The sequence below is a fragment of the Zootoca vivipara genome, chromosome 16 (genome assembly GCF_965207765.1).
Source record: "Zootoca vivipara chromosome 16, rZooViv2.hap1.1, whole genome shotgun sequence".
NCBI lineage: Eukaryota > Metazoa > Chordata > Lepidosauria > Squamata > Lacertidae > Zootoca > Zootoca vivipara.
Genome location: NC_142599.1, coordinates 24,191,917 through 24,207,486, shown reverse-complemented (window position 1 = coordinate 24,207,486; position 15,570 = coordinate 24,191,917). Strand labels below are relative to the sequence as shown.

Here is a 15,570-nt window from a genome sequence, read left to right as displayed (position 1 = left end):
TGGTAACTTGGTTTACGAACTTAATCTGTCTGTTCTTAAACCAAAACGTTCTTAAACCAAGGCGTGCTTTTCCACTGCAGTGGGGGACTCAATTTACAAATGAAACACACTCAACAGGAAGCGAAACATGTTCTGCTTCCAAGGCAAAGTTCACAAACCAAAACACCTTCTTCCGGGTTTGCAGTGTTCTTAATCCAAGTTGTTCATAAACTAAGCTGTTCTTAAACCAAGGCACCACTGTATTGGGGTCAGCAGCCCATGACAGTGTTTAGCCATCCCCTGCCACCAATTCTAGTCTAACCCCCTGCAATGTACAAATCTCAACTAAACCATTCTGTCCATTAGCTACTGGACTTCTTTCAAGGCATCTGCCCCAGTAAGAAACCAGCCCCCTCCCCAGCCCAAACCATCAACTCTTACTTTAGAAGCCATTGTCTCAGAAATAGGAACTGTGGACACAGAGATCCAGATTCAAAAAAGAGTGACACGCCCCCTAATTTTCCTCAATACATTCAGGCTTTTCTCTCATCCCACCGCCCCACAACATGCTCTCTCCCCATCTCCATACACACAGAAAAACTCTCAGTTGCGTAGGCCAGATCCCAGTTTCACGAACAAGATTTCCTTGATACCGAAAGCCCTCACCAGCATCACGTGATTAAGACAGTCCCGGTTATTAGGAGAATTAAAATGGGCCTGGGCCTCTAAATCCGACCGTCTGGGTTACAAAGAAGCTTCTCCTGGAAGCGGGAACATCTTACCCCAAACAAGAAAGGGCTTCACTGTGCTTGCTCAGTTATTTCCAACAGCCCCGGGGAAGGGAGGCCGAGGAGACCAGAAGTCAACACACAGACACACAAAAGCACAGCAGCGCCACTTGCATTATTACCAATGTTGCAAAATGATGAGCGTTGTTTCACATGACTTACACTCGCATTAATGTTCTGCTCCAGATATCGCTTGCCTCAGAGCAAGCCCAGGGTTGGAGCCAAGGCAAGGGAATCAGCCATCCAAGGCAAACGCGCCCACCGCAGGGCTTTGGGACTCTTGTCCGGGCAAGTCAGGCGCTCTGGGAGGAATCCCAGCCTGCTCGGCAAAGGGGCCTTCCATAAAAAAAACACACACAACCTGCCAGATCAGGTTCTTCCCCTCTCCCAGGGGAGGGGCCAGAACAGCAGAAGTAGAGGCACCTCTGAGTCGGCACCTCCAGATAAAAGGTCCACAGGGTGGCAGGAATGGGGCAAGCCCTGCTTGCCAGCCAGAGTGGGCGATAGGGTGATGACTTTTTCATTTCCCCCCCCTCAAAAATTATTTCCTGTAGCACAAATGGATGAACTTTTGCCTACTAATAACTAAAATGAGGTATATTCCATTGAAATATTTAAAAAGGTTACGCACAAACCGTTTTTTTGTATGCCGTTTTACCATTTCATAAAATTGTATTAACAATTCTATATATATTTCGTATCAAATTTGGACACAACACCACATTCCACAATGGGGAGTGTTCTTAGCAACATAGGGTATACAAATGTCACACCTGCGCAAGGTAAAAGCCCCTTTTCGGAACCTCAAAACTCAGCCAGCAGACCCTGCTGGGCATGCTGGGGAAAGAACCTACAGGAGAGGTAGCAAAACATTGTCCTCTAGCGGCGTCTATACGGTTACTGCAGATAAAAATCTTCCTTGTGTGTTTGATGACCCTTTATAATGTTGCTTGGGTTCAATTTTATTTCTGCTTACAGTGACTTCAAAAATGGCCAAAAAAACTGATAAATAATTTTTTTTAAATCATTTTGTGCACGAGGTTTTTTTTAATCAAATCTCTTTGAAAGTAAGATTTTATCTAATCTTTAATGAAAGCTCATCAAATTAAGATACAGGGAAATGAGGTTGTAAAAAAAGTCATCACTAGTGGGCAATACTGGGCCAGTGAAGCAAACAGTCCAAGCTGGTAGAAGGTAGCTTTTCTGATCTTCTGGAAGGAACCGCGTTGACTTTCTTGGCCAACCCCCTGCAATGCATGAATCTTTCACTGCCCCTGAAGACGACTCAGAAACTTCAACTGCCCAGAACTGGGGCTCTGTTTAGTTCTCATATAATCCTTGTTTTAAAACACCTGCACTTGCATCTCGCCTCTGGCCCAAACTTAAGGTGTTTGTGTTTAAAGCCTTAGATTCAGGCCTCCCTTCCCTATGGACCCCCTCGGGTGTTAAGATTAGCAGAAGGGGGCCCTCCTGGTTAGGGTCCACAGAAGCTCAGGGGGGTGGCAGCTCGGGAGAGGGCCTTCTCTGTGTCAGCCCCTAAGTTGTAGAATTCCCTCTGCACAGAGATGCATCCAGCACCTTCGTTATTCAGCTTCTGTCAAATGCTGAAGTTGCATCTCTTTACCCTGGCTTTTGGCACTTGAGGTGCATATTTATTTATTTATTTTCTGTGGTTTTAAGTTGTCTTACGCTGTTTTTAATATTGTGTTTTAATACAGTAGTTGTCACCTGCCCTGCAACCTTAGGGTGAAGGGATTAATTATTATTATTATTATTATTATTATTATTAATAATAGCATCCAGTCAACATCTGCATACCACATGCTGGGGACAATCAACACATGGGGTTGCCGCCTCCCTCAGGAGTGTCCTGGAAAACACCTGGCTGGCCTTTGCATCCTGGAGGAGATGCAGGCTCCCATTACGACCAAGGAAGGCAGAGGCGAGATGCAAGCATGTCACTACGAACTCTGGCCTTTATTCCACACAAGAGGATCTGAGGCAGCCTTCTTGTGTGCTCTGTTTATTATCTTATCCACATCCCTCCAGTGTCTTGAGGGCAAAGCCTGTTCTCAGTCTACCTCATCCCAGTTTGTGGGCAATCTCACCACCCTGGGGCCATCACAAGTACTTCTGCCAGCTCTTCACAGTCCAAATAGTTTAGGAGGTTGGGGGGGGGGAGACAGAGTCATTCCAGCCTGAGCTATTAAAGACCTGGGAGGAGGAAGCAAGTAGGGGGTCTGTCACCTCCATTCCACACAAGCCAAACAGCTCACACCCCACCAATGGCTGGTCTAGGAAAGACCCTCTCGCACATATCCCAAATGATGTCACAGGATGCTGGCCAACCTAAGCTACTCCAGTTTTGGTCACCAACCCTGTAACCTATTTAAACCATCTGAAGAAGTGTACATGCACACGAAAGCTCATACCAATGAGAAACTTAGTTGGTCTCTAAGGAATTTTTTTTATTTTGTTTCGACTACATCAGACCAACACGCCTACCTACCTGTAACTATTTAAACCAAATTTATCAATGCAAAAAGGGGGACTTGCTCCAAAAACAAGCTGTACAGAGGCAGGTTTTAAAAAGCTGCATTCCTGTAGCCAAGGTGAGGATTTCTCCTTCACACCACAAGGCAGGTAATCTGTGCAGATGTCTTGTTGCTATTTGCTTCTGCATTGTTTTATTTGATGTTGTAAACCACTTTGAGATTTTTTTTCTTTAAAATATAAAGCGGCATAGAAATGAAATTTGTTGCTGTTGTTTCATCGTTTAAAGGGGTGACTAGACAGTCCGTTGTGGAGACCGTAAGTTAAGATTTAAGGTGCCATTTGGCTATTAGCTTATATATCTTGAGTTTCCAATTCTGCTACCGGACTTGGGAGTAAGGAGCGCAGATATGGACCTGGCTGCCAAAACAAGCAGGAAACCTACTTGGGCTCTCCGTGTTGTTCCTCAAATGGGTCACATGCCTCAGTGCAGCCGGGTGCAGGTCCCTAAAGCTAGGGGTGGGGAGAAGCTCCACCAGCGATGCTTTGATGGTGCCCAGCTGCTGTTTAATTACCAGGCCTTCCACTTTTCTCCTCTCAGGGCCTCCAGGTATGACTTACCTGCACCATTCCAGACTCAAAAGCGCAGACGTGTGCATGGTAGAGGGGGAGAGAAGGGAAGGGGGGGATCAACTGCAGGAACGAACAAGGCGTGTCCCATCACCCTCCCTCCCCGCAGGCCAGGCCCCAAAGGGAGATGGATTCAGCCACTTCTCTCCAGATTCTCCAAGAATCTGAATCACAGGTCGACCACCCCAGCGCACCTTGCAAGCTCACCGCCCAAAACCACTGCCAAGGAGTCCTCCAGTTCAAAAGGAAGATAAGGGAGTATTACGTGCTCTGCGCAATGCCACAGGGTTAGAGCAAAGGCCTATTAAGTTTTCTGTTGGAGGAGTGCAAAAAGGGCTTTGCCTGTGGCAGGTGGAGAACTGGATCTACCTGCAGCGGGGCAAGTTGACAGCCCAATCCGGGTTTTGATCCCAAAACGCCCCTTTTACATGCAACACACCCCGGCACACAAAGGCAAGGGGGAAGGCCATGGACCAATTAAAGATGGTGGCTACGGAATGGATCCATGCCGAGTCAGCAGCACCTGCGGCTAGTTAAGATAATAAATGCTTCTTTGGAAATCAAAATGAGAAAGCCAGAGACAAGGGGTTGATGAGAACCCTGCTACTAATTCCTGGTGGAGCCTTAGGCAAGCCATTCAATCCAATACACACTTCAGCAGCCACCCCCAGCCTGGGGCCCTCCAGATGTTCTTGATCGCAACTCCCCATCAGCTCTTGTCGCATGGGACTACAACACCTATCAGACTGATTTAGTTGAGATTGGATTACCGGTAGATGACCCTTGGGGGTCCCCCTTCCAACTCTTCAATTCTACGTTTCTGTGATGGATCTGGTCGTCCAAAACATCTGGAAGGCACCAGTTGGCAAAGACTATGTTCCTCTAGGGATGTCAGAAGTTACCTTTTACAAAGTCTGCCTTTTATTATTCCTTTCATAAAATTTATGTGCCACTTGATTGGAGGGGGGGGGAACCTCACTATTAATCCATCTAGCTCAGTGCTGTTCTACACTGACTGCAGCAGATGTCCAGGGTTTCAGACTGGAGTCATTCCCCGGCCTCCCTGAAAATGTCACCTGGAATTTCTGCATGCAAAGCAGATGTTCTACTTCCAAGGTATAGTCCCTTCTTCCCCTGGCTTGCCCAGAGCTCAGCGAACCAAAAAAAAAAAAACCCCCACAAACACGATTTCAGAAGCTTTTTAAAAAAAAAATCAACAAAAACAGCGCCCCCAATTATTTGGGCAGCCCTTTAGAATTTTCCCTTTGATTTTAATCATTATTAGAATGTTTTAAACTGCTGCTTTTCAACTGATTTCATTGCTATTTTATTCTTTTTCGAAACCACTTTGGAGGTTCTTTCTTGCAATCAAGAGGGGTACATAAATTTTATAAGATAAATGACTCTTTATTTTTTTTAAAAAAAATTGACTTGTATTAAAACTATTGGTTTTAAAAAAACTGCAGACGACAGGCTTTTCCTTAGAAGAGGCCTCGCCCATTCACAGAGGTGCTGTGCTGCCACGCGTGCGAATCACCCAGAAGCAGGATACTCCTCCCCGCCTGCCTGCTTCAAAAATAATTGTTTTAACTGCATGCAAAGTCATGCAACTAACAGAGCACTTCAAGCCAATTCCCATTGCTCAACTGACACTCTACTGAGCACATTCCCTCAGCTGAGTCCTCCTGACTACCACCAGCCCTTTTTTTATTGATCTCTTCCTCCTCATGGTTTTCAGCTTCCCCCTCTGCAAAATGGACCTCCGTCCTCCATCCCCGAATCTGACCAGGCCAAAGCACAACAGCAGCAGCAGCAATAACAGACCATGCTGAGCCGCATCAGCAAAACAGAGCCCAAACACAAAGCGCCAGAGGCCCCCTCCTCTGGAACAGCAGGACTGCAAGAGGCTTCAACTGGAAGAGTTGCCCCCACCCTCTTTCCCCAGATTACAAGGCTTCCTTGGCAAGAGTTTTATGGGAAACCGGGGTGGGGGTGGGGAGTGTGTGTGGAAAGAAAGAAAGAAAGAAAGGGAAAGCTAAGAGGAGAATGAAAGGAGGCAAAATGTCCTCAATGTGCAATCAACCGTATGGCTAAGAAATAAGACCGCGGCGCTTCTGCTCTGGGCTTAAAGGCAGCAAAGGAACGGGCCAGCTCAGAGCAGGGAGGGATGAGGAACCGCCAGATGTTGTGGGACTCCGACGCCCATCGTCCACAGGCAGGCTGGCCAATGGGAGTTGTAGTCCCACAACATCCGGAGGGTTCCCCCATCCCTGGTTCAGAATAACGGCCTGTTCTCGGCACGCAGAAGCTCCCAGACTCTATCTCAGGCCCTCTGCAGCTAAATGGAAACGGACATTTCTCTGCCTGATACCTCAGGAAGCTGAGGCACTACTAGGTGGGTAAAGCACCTGGCTTGGCCTAAGGCAGGTGTAAACTGCAAACAAGACTGTGTACATGGAAAGGGCATTTTCCCAACCAGGTCAGGCCAACTGGCAACCATGCAGACTGTCTTCTCCGACCAGAGGTGCCTGAGCTTTTCACCAAGGACTCAACCAGTTCATCTCCCCGATACAGTAGTACCTCTACTTACGAATTTAATGCGTTCCGAACGCACATTCGTAAGTCGAAAAAAATTGTAAGTCGAAGCAACACTATCTAAAAATTCGTAAGTAGAAAAAATGCTATCTAAACCGCATCCAAGATGGCGGACGGAGCTCCGTTTGTAAAAACATTCGTAAGTAGAGTTATTTGTAAGTAGAGGTACCACTGTATCCTGCTAACCGGAAATGGCAGGGGTTGATCCTGGAGTCTTCAGCACACAGAAAGATGGATGTGATTGATCACAATCATGGGCTCTCTCTCCGTGTGAGGGGTGAAAGCACAGCATGGGCCAGACACCATACATTTACAGTCATACCTCGGTTTAAGTACACTTCAGTTTGAGTACTTTCAGTTTAAGTACTCCGCGGACCCGTCTGGAACGGATTAATCCACTTTCCATTACTTTCAACGGGAAAGTTTGCTTCATGTTAAGTACGCTTCAAGTTAAGTACGGACTTCCGGAACCAATTACACTTATACCTCGGGTTAAGTATGCTTCAGGCTGAGTACTCCACGGACCCGTCTGGAACGGATTAATCCACTTTCCATTACTTTCAATGGGAAAGTTCGCTTCAGGTTAAGTACAGACTTCCGGAACCAATTGTGTACTTAAACCGAGGTACCACTCTACAGACCCTCCAAGTGTCCCTATTTTCCAGGGACAGTCCTGGATTTACAGAAGCCGTCCCAGTTTCTGATTTGATCCCGGAATGTCCTGCTTTTCCTTAGGACATCCCTATTTTCATCGGAGAAATGTTGCAGAGTAGGGAGTTATGCAACCTCAAAGCCAAGGGGATAAGTAACTATACTTTAGAAGACATCCAAAGACAGCCCTACATAGTTTTATTATGTTTTTTAAATATTTGGAAGTTGCCCAGAGTGGCTAGAGCAACCGAGCCAGAAGGCTGGGGTGGGTATGTATGTACTGTATGTATGTACTGTATGTATGTATGCATGCATATTATTAATTATTATTATTATTACTAAATAATATGAACCTATTTTCATCAGAGAAATGTTGGAGGGTAGGCATTTAAAGAACTATGGTACCACTATCAAGTCATGGCTTCTCCCAAAGAATTCTGGGAGGGGAGCCATTGTTTGTTAAGGGTGCTGAGGGTTGTTAGGAGACCCCTGTCCCCCTCACAGAGCTACAATTCGCAAGGTTCCCTGTGAGGAGGGAATTGATAAACCACTCTTGGAATTGTTACTCTAGAAGAGGAATTAGGGTGGGGGGGGTTGCAGTGTCTCATCCCAACTCTCACTACCCTCAGGATACAACGGTATGGTGGGGTTGTGGCCTAACTTCATGGAGGTGAGGGCACATGTGCAGGCCTTATCCCGTACTGTTGCTGTGGGGTTCCCAATTGTGGGGAGGGTCTATGCGCAACCAGCAGACCTCCCCCTTCACAGAGCAGCCTCCAAAGCACAGGCAGGGAATAGGACTCGTGTCACTGAAGGAAATGGTGTGTGTGCTTAATGAGGAGATGGAATTTTTGCTCTTGTCCAAACTTTTTCGCCTCGAAGAGACGAAAACGGGCAATATGGGGAGAGGGGAAAGAAAGAGGATGAAGAACAGGCGGTGGCGGGGAGAGAGAGTGGCCTTTTGTGCAAGATGCCAGGAGGTTTTCTTGCACATTTATCACAAGAGGAAACAAAAGCTCGCCCTGCAAACATGCATACCCTGGTTGCCTAGGCGATGGCAACAAGGCCCGAGAGCTTGCAGGCCAGCATCCAAAGCGAACTAAAGCAGGAGGGAGGGGGGGAGGAACCGGGCGAGGGGGGGGGTATTCCCTTGCCTCCCTGCCTTCTCCCCACCCCCATTCTGAGGTTTGTTTGGAGGGAGGCAGAGGGTTTTCTTAAGAAACAATGCAGCAGAAGATGCGGGGAGGAGGAGGATGAAAAATTTAGAACAGGTCAAAGGAAGAGGGGCCTCTTTGGAAAGAACCAGGGGTCGGGCATTGCATTTTCTCAATTTTATTCACAGTGTTATGCGGTGTCTCTGGGGGAGATTTATGGGAAAGAGGAAGGCATGGCAGTGGAAAAGCCAAAAATAAAAAAACCAAAGACACCCTCTCTCGTTCTCAGCACCCAGCTGGGATTGGGGAGGGCTCAGTCCCAAAGGATTGTGCGGTAGAAAATTAAGCTACATTAATAGGATTCCTGTGAGGCCCCGGACTTTGGGATGCAGCTCAGTGGCACTGTAACTGCTCTGCGTGCAGAAGGTCACTGGGAAAATATCACTTGCTGAAGCCCTGGCACGCCACCGCCAGTCAGCATAAGCAATACTAAACTATGGTTCATTCAAGGCAGCTTCCTACCGTGTTTCTCATAAAATAAGACGCACCTACAAAATAAGACATGGCAGGCTTTTCACGAGTTGATTAAATATAAGACATACCCCAAAAATAAGCCGTAGTGGGGGGGGGGGCAGGTCTGGCAAGGAAAGGAAGGCGTTTAAGCGCCTTCAGAAGAGTCGGCAAGAGGCAACAGCGTGTTTGCTGGCAGCCTTCTTTTCATGCCACTTGCAGTGGCCGCCGCTGCCGTGCTTTGGCGCTGGGCGCGTGCCCACAACCACCTCCGCAGCTGCTGGGATCACTGTCGCTGTAGCCACGCTCCTGGGCGCTCTCGGCGCTTCCCCCGCGGCCGCCTCACTGTGTTTTGCGGGGGCGGGGGCTTCCCGACGATCAGCTGAGAGGCGGGCTGATCGGGCGCCTCTTTGCCACCGCCGCAGCACTCAGAGCGCTCGCCCACAGAGATCACGGGCTTCACCTGCAGCCGCAGCCGCCTCTCACCAGGCTCTTCGCGCTGCGTTGCGCTCCCCGAAGCGGCTCCCGTGCAGCCGCCTCTTGCCGGGCCCTCCGCCGCCGCTTCTCTCACAGCCGCCTCCGTGGCTGCTTCCTGCTCCGCCAACATGGCCGTGCTCCTTGGATCACGGCGTTTCTTCTGCTCCTCAGCAGCACGCAAATGGGGAGGGCAAATGGGAGGGCAGCCTTGCCGTTTTTATTTTCTGCTCCCCGGGTCCCGTGCAGCGTGTGCTGCCGGCTCTCCCCGGGTCCCGCTGGGTCGGGCCTCACGCAGCGCGCTGTTGCCGGCTTCCGCTCGGAAAAAAAAGACATCCCCCGAAAATAAGCCACCATGGGGGTTTTTGAGGGGGGGAAATATAAGACGGTGTCTTATTTTATGAGAAACACAGTAGTTTCCTAGGGCACTGGACATGAGAGGAGGGTTCCCACTGCATCTCTGAGCTGTTGTTCTGGTCCAGCCACCTCCTGACACTGGGGAGTAGGCAGCTACAGCTGTATAGGGTCTGATTGCATGGCGCAGTCTGTCCTGAAGGAGGATTACCCAGACTTGGAGGAGGCTGCCTCTCTCCACGGGTCATTCTCTGGCCTAATTTCCTTCCAGCCAGCCCCCAGGTGGGGTGGGGAATTAATGGGTCATACTACCAGACCTCGACAATGTGCTACTGGAAGCAACCTAATAATCCTCTGTAGCAATGTGGCAGGATTACTTGCCTTCAGGAGATGTGTGCCAGGAACGGTGACTCATCCAGAAGCACAGTTCTTCAGCCTACAATGCTTAACTTTCACCAGGTGCATCAGGGTAGATATTACCTGCCCTCAGAGAAGCCCACACTGTGGTTTTGCATGAGCTGCTTATCTGGGTGTGAAGCTCCTGCAAGGCCCGGGGACTTAATTGCACATGCTCTGCAATGCAGAAGGTTGCCAGTTCCAACTCCCAGCGTCTCCCGTCCAAAGGAAGAGAACCAGTTTTATTTAGCTAAGGACAGGAGATTATTTTAAGTAAACCTTTCAAACCAAGAATTGGCATACCTCTGCCTTGAAGTCAGAAAACAAACATGCTTCAGCAACCGGAAGCAGCAGTGGCGAGTGGGGGGGGGCAGGAACCTTTTCTGCAGAGCATCACCCAAAGAGAAAAAAATGTCCATGACTTGTGCGGAAGATTGGGGCAGAAAACCCACTTCTAAGAAATGCATCGTTCTTTAAAATATGAATCAGTGGCATAAAACAAGTGCAGCTGAGAAACCTAGTCAAGTCTAAAATCACATTTGTAACCAACTGTTTTTCCAGCTAAATTTCCATGGAAAGTACTGTATAGCTCTTAAGAACTGCTAAAATAAATATGTTAAATAGTTTTGAGTGACATTTTTACTTTAAAAACCTAAACTATGAAAGGAAGCATATACACTATTTAACGGTCACACTTTAAAATATATACAAGGAGTGCAATAAAAATAATTTTGAAGTCAGGATTTTAATGTGCTTGTAACTTTTAAAAACCTGCTGTGAAGACCTGCACATGTCAACTCAGAAGTAAGTTCCATTACAATCACTGGGAGTAACCTTAAGCGTTTATAGGATTGTAGATTCAGGGAGGTAGCCTTCTTGGTCTGACACAGTCGAAATAAATAAACAAAACGTCAAGTAGCCCCTTAGAGACCAACTAAGTTTGAGCTGGGTGTAAGTTTTCGTGTGTATCTGAAGAAGTGTGCATGCACACGAAAGCTCATACCAAAATATAAACTTAGTTGGTCTTTAAGGTGCTACTGACGGATTTTTTTATTTTGCATAAAATTAGTAACGTGTATGTTAGCAAACAAAAGCAAAATAAGTCAAATAAACAACCTCCACCAGGTATCCACTGATTTTGAACAGTGGAAAGTTTTTCTTTCTTTTTTTAAACCATATTACAGATTGGAAGTTTAGGAAACATTGAGGTAGGGCTGGCAATAGGACAAGCATTTTTGTTGGTGCCCACACGCGTGTACAAACACACACCCTGGCACACACAAGCCACTTAGTGTTAAGTAAACAAGTGAGGGAGGGTCACTGTCACCATGTCTGGAGGGTACATACTATTTACTAATGATGGCTTTACATCAGGCACCCCCAAACTGCGGCCCTCCAGATGTTCTGGCCTACAACTCCCATGATCCCTAACTAACAGGACCAGTGGTCGGGGAAGATGGGAATTGTAGTCCAAAACATCTGGAGGGCCGAAGTTTGAGGATGCCTGCTTTACATTATACTCCAGTATCAGAGGTGGTACCCTCTGCATACTAGTTGCTGGGAATCTCAAGTGGGGAGAGTCTTGTTGTCCTCATGCCCTGCTTGAGCTGTCCTTCCCAGAGGACTAGGCAGGCGTTTGGTCTGATGCAGGCACCAGGTTCTGCTTTTCTCATGCCCTCATAGCCCATCACCCTCAACTCATGGAGAGCAGCTGTCTGAAGCTAGGAGTCTCCTGCAGCTATAGGAGTCTCCCCGCAAGGAAAAAACCAGTGGAGGATTCGAAGCACATTCAGCTGCATATGAAAATACAGCCGTACATTGGTTCTCGAATTTAATCCGTTCCGGGAGTACATTCAAGTCCCGAAACGATCCGAAAACCAAGGCGCAGCTTCCGATTGGCTGCAGGAACTTCCTGCACTCAATCAGAACTTGCGGAAGCCGCGTTGGACGTTTGGCTTCCAAAAAACGTTCGCAAACCGGAACACTCACTCCCAGGTTTGTGACGTTTGGGAGCCGATTTGTTCGACAACTAAGCCGTTCGACTATCAAGGTACCACTGTATTCCCCTTCAGACTTTCCTGTTCAACATGCAAAGGTGTGAAGCTTAGGGAGCTCAGCACCACCCCTCTTGTCCACAGCACCGAAAGATTGCTTGGAGAGGGCTACAGCCAAGCAGCAGATAAAGGATGAACACATCTTGCAATCTTAGGATCATGATCTCATCACCTCACTCTGGCCAGAGACGTGTAATCAAGATTCATTTGATCCTAGAAACATCCCCACGTCACAACACATCCTCTCACTGACTGCCACGAGCTTCATCCTGACTAGGAGGACAAACCACAGCAAGCTGAAGACCAAACTCTTCCTGGTTCATGAACTCAGTATTCACCAAAAAAAAACCCATTTCCAAAAACAGCAGCTAAGGCAACTATGTCAAAATGCACATATCACACACTTCTCTGCCCATACTATTCCTTTTAATCTTTCTAGGTTTTGTTTTTAATCAAAACTACTATGAACAATAAATAATAATTGCTAATAAAAAAATCTTCCTACCATAAGGATTTCTAGACGCTCCCAAGATGGGCAAAGAATCTTTTCAGCTCAAGGGCCACAGAATCAGAGAATTGTAGAAATGAAAGGGACCATGAGAGTCATCGCTGCAATGCATGAATCTTTTGCCCAACGTGGGGCTTGAACCCACGACCCTGAGATTAAGAGTCACATGCTCTACCGCCTGAGCTAGCCACAGTTCCTTCTACACAACCTTCCGAGAGCAAAATGCCAGTGGAGGGCAGGCCAGAGGTGTAAGTGGGGCAGAGCAACTAATGCAGATTTCACCTTTGTATAATAGGCCAGTTTCTACACACACTTAAAAGCCTCTTTATATCCCCCCCCCCGTGCAGGCAAGCAAGAGGCATTATCGGCATTTGAGAACACATTCAAACCAATCAGAAGCACCCAGGATGAGAGAGAGGTGTGTCCTGGGGGAGATATCAGAGGGCCAGAAAGAGATGCCCGGAGGGCTACATTTAGCTCCCAGGCCTGTGAGTCTTCAACCCCCCACCTCCAAGTTTTCAGCAGGTAGACACTTCTCTCGGACAGAAATGCACTTTTTAAAAAAGGAAAAGCAAATTCAGGACCTGGCAGAGACCACGGGGTCTGCACTCCAAATGCGCAATGCCCCCCCCCAACCCCCGTCTTGCATTACGCAATACTCACCAACTTGGTGACACACCAAGGCGCAGTCACGGTTGACGGTCCAGTACCTTCCCCCACCATCCACTTAGTCCTGCAAGTGGCTGGGCATCATGGAGCCTTCAAAGCACTCAGCAGCTGGGGTCAGACCCCCCGCCTTGTCCCACTCCGTGGGGAGAGCCCCAGCTTTCAACATCTACAACGGCCGCGATGCAGGGATTCTGGAAGCGAGCTGTGGAAAGACCAAACCCAAAATAGGAGATCAGCAAGAAAAAAAGCGCCTGGGATAAGGAGGCTCCACTCAGCGATTATCTTATTGTTGTTCAAGCCACTGGCCGTAAACAACCATCGTAAGTACACTAGACATGAGGAACGGAACACAAGATGGGAGGCAAACAAGCCCCCTTTCGTGCATTATTGCGCTGCACTCTCAATCCGCACCATGTTGACCCCAGGACTTCAGGGTACTTCAAGGACCGCCTCTCCCCATAAAAACCGGCCCTGGACTCTGCATTCATCATCTGACACGCTTCTTTGTGTGCCTCCTCCATGAGAGGTCTGGAGGGTGGCAACACAAGAACGGGCCTTTTCCCGCAGTGGCACCCCATTTGTGGAATGCTCTGCATTCTATTTTTTTTGTCACCAGGTTAAGCATCATTTTGTTTTCTGCTGCTCCAGAGAAGCGGACACGGAGCAATGGATTCAAACTACAAGAAAGAAGACTCCACCTAAACATTAGGAAGAACTTCCTGACAGTAAGAGCTGTTCGGCAGTGGAATTTGCTACCAAGGAGTGTGGTGGAGTCTCCTTCTTTGGAGGTCTTTAAGCAGAGGCTTGTCAGGCATATGTCAAGAATGCTTTGATGGTGTTTCCTGCTTGGCAGGGGGTTGGACTGGATGGCCCTTGTGGTCTCTTCCAACTCTATGATTCTATGATTTTTGTCTAATACTTTACAAAGGTGGCTCACAGTCTCACTCCTGGCCTGGAGGGGCAGAGTACAACCCAGCGTTTCTCAAACTTCTGGTCTGCAGCTGTTGTATGACTACAACTCGCATCATCCCTGACCACTGGGTCCTGCTGGCTAGGGATGATGGGAGTTGTAGTCCAACAACGGCTGCGGAGCAGAGTTTGAGAAACACTGGTATGAACCCAGCCATCCCACAGCACAGAAACTAAGGCTGCAACCCTAGGTACACTCCAAAGGAACTTGCCTATCCGGTGGACACGCAACAAGGGCTTCACTGCAAGGCAGGCGTAGTCAAATATAGCACATAAAGGTTTCCCTCCAGGCAACCAGCCGAAGAAATAGTTGTGAACTTGGAGGAGTCCTTTCTCGTCCTCCCTTCCTTCTCTACCCCTCATGGCCATCAATGCACAACAACAAAGAACCAGCCTTGGAAGTTGCTGGCTCCAGACACTTTATAGCCTAGCAATGTCTCCAGACTTATCTGCAAGACAAGGCGTGTCCAGACTGTTCCAAAAGGCAGGGAATCAAGTGTTTTGGCCCTTTGGCCCTTCCAAGTCACCGGTATGTGAAAGACAGGGAGTGTCCACCAGGTCCTGCCCACCCACCCCACCAGCTGAAAAGGAGGGGCCTGTAGCCCTGTGGACGATATGTCTCATTGTGCCACTGTGGGCTGATGAGAAGTTTTTGTTTCTCGTTTCATAAAATTTATGAATGTAAAAGAAACCTCAGAACAATGAAATTATCAGTAAACAACAGTTGAAAACAACTACAGTACAGTGGTACCTTGGTTTAAAAACAGCTTAGTTTATGAACAACTTGGATTAAGAACGCCGCAAACCCAGAAGTAGGTGTTTTGGTTTGTGAACTTTGCCTTGGAAGCACAACATGTTCCATTTCCTGTTGAATGTGTTCCATGTGTAATTTGAGTATCCCGCTGCTATGGGAAAGCACGCCTTGGTTTAAGAACGCCTTGGTTTAAGAACGGACTTCCAGAACGGATTAAGTTCATAAACCAAGGTACCACTGTACTTAAAACATTCAAAGAGTAATTAAAATTGGTAAGCTTAAAAAACAGATTAAAACACCCGCCAGAGTTCCACATATCTGGGTAGGTTTGCATCAACATTTTTTTTTTTTAAAAAAAGGGATTGAAAAGAGTAAATGTGAAGCTGCCTGGCTGACGTCAATAGGCAGGGAGTTCCAAAGTTCAATTTCTTACAAACACAGAATGGATATTGTGTGTCACCTGTAACATGGCATTCTGCAAATCAAAACAGTCAAACAGGCATATATGGGGCAAGGGAATCTTACAGGTAAACTTGCAAGTTACTATGGGTTAAGGCAGTGTTTCTCAAACTTGTGTCTCCAGCTTTTTTGG

The 15,570-nt window shown here is 47.6% G+C and overlaps 1 protein-coding gene across 1 annotated transcript in view; it reads right to left on the bottom strand.

The window, feature by feature from the left end:
* Nucleotides 1-15,570, bottom strand: part of VANGL2 (VANGL planar cell polarity protein 2) — a 43,231-nt gene that overhangs the window by 12,581 nt on the left and 15,080 nt on the right. The window contains exon 2 of the mRNA XM_035097787.3: nucleotides 13,250-13,457. The gene's annotated coding sequence lies outside the window, so the exon portion shown is untranslated. The remainder of the gene's footprint in view (nucleotides 1-13,249; nucleotides 13,458-15,570) is intronic.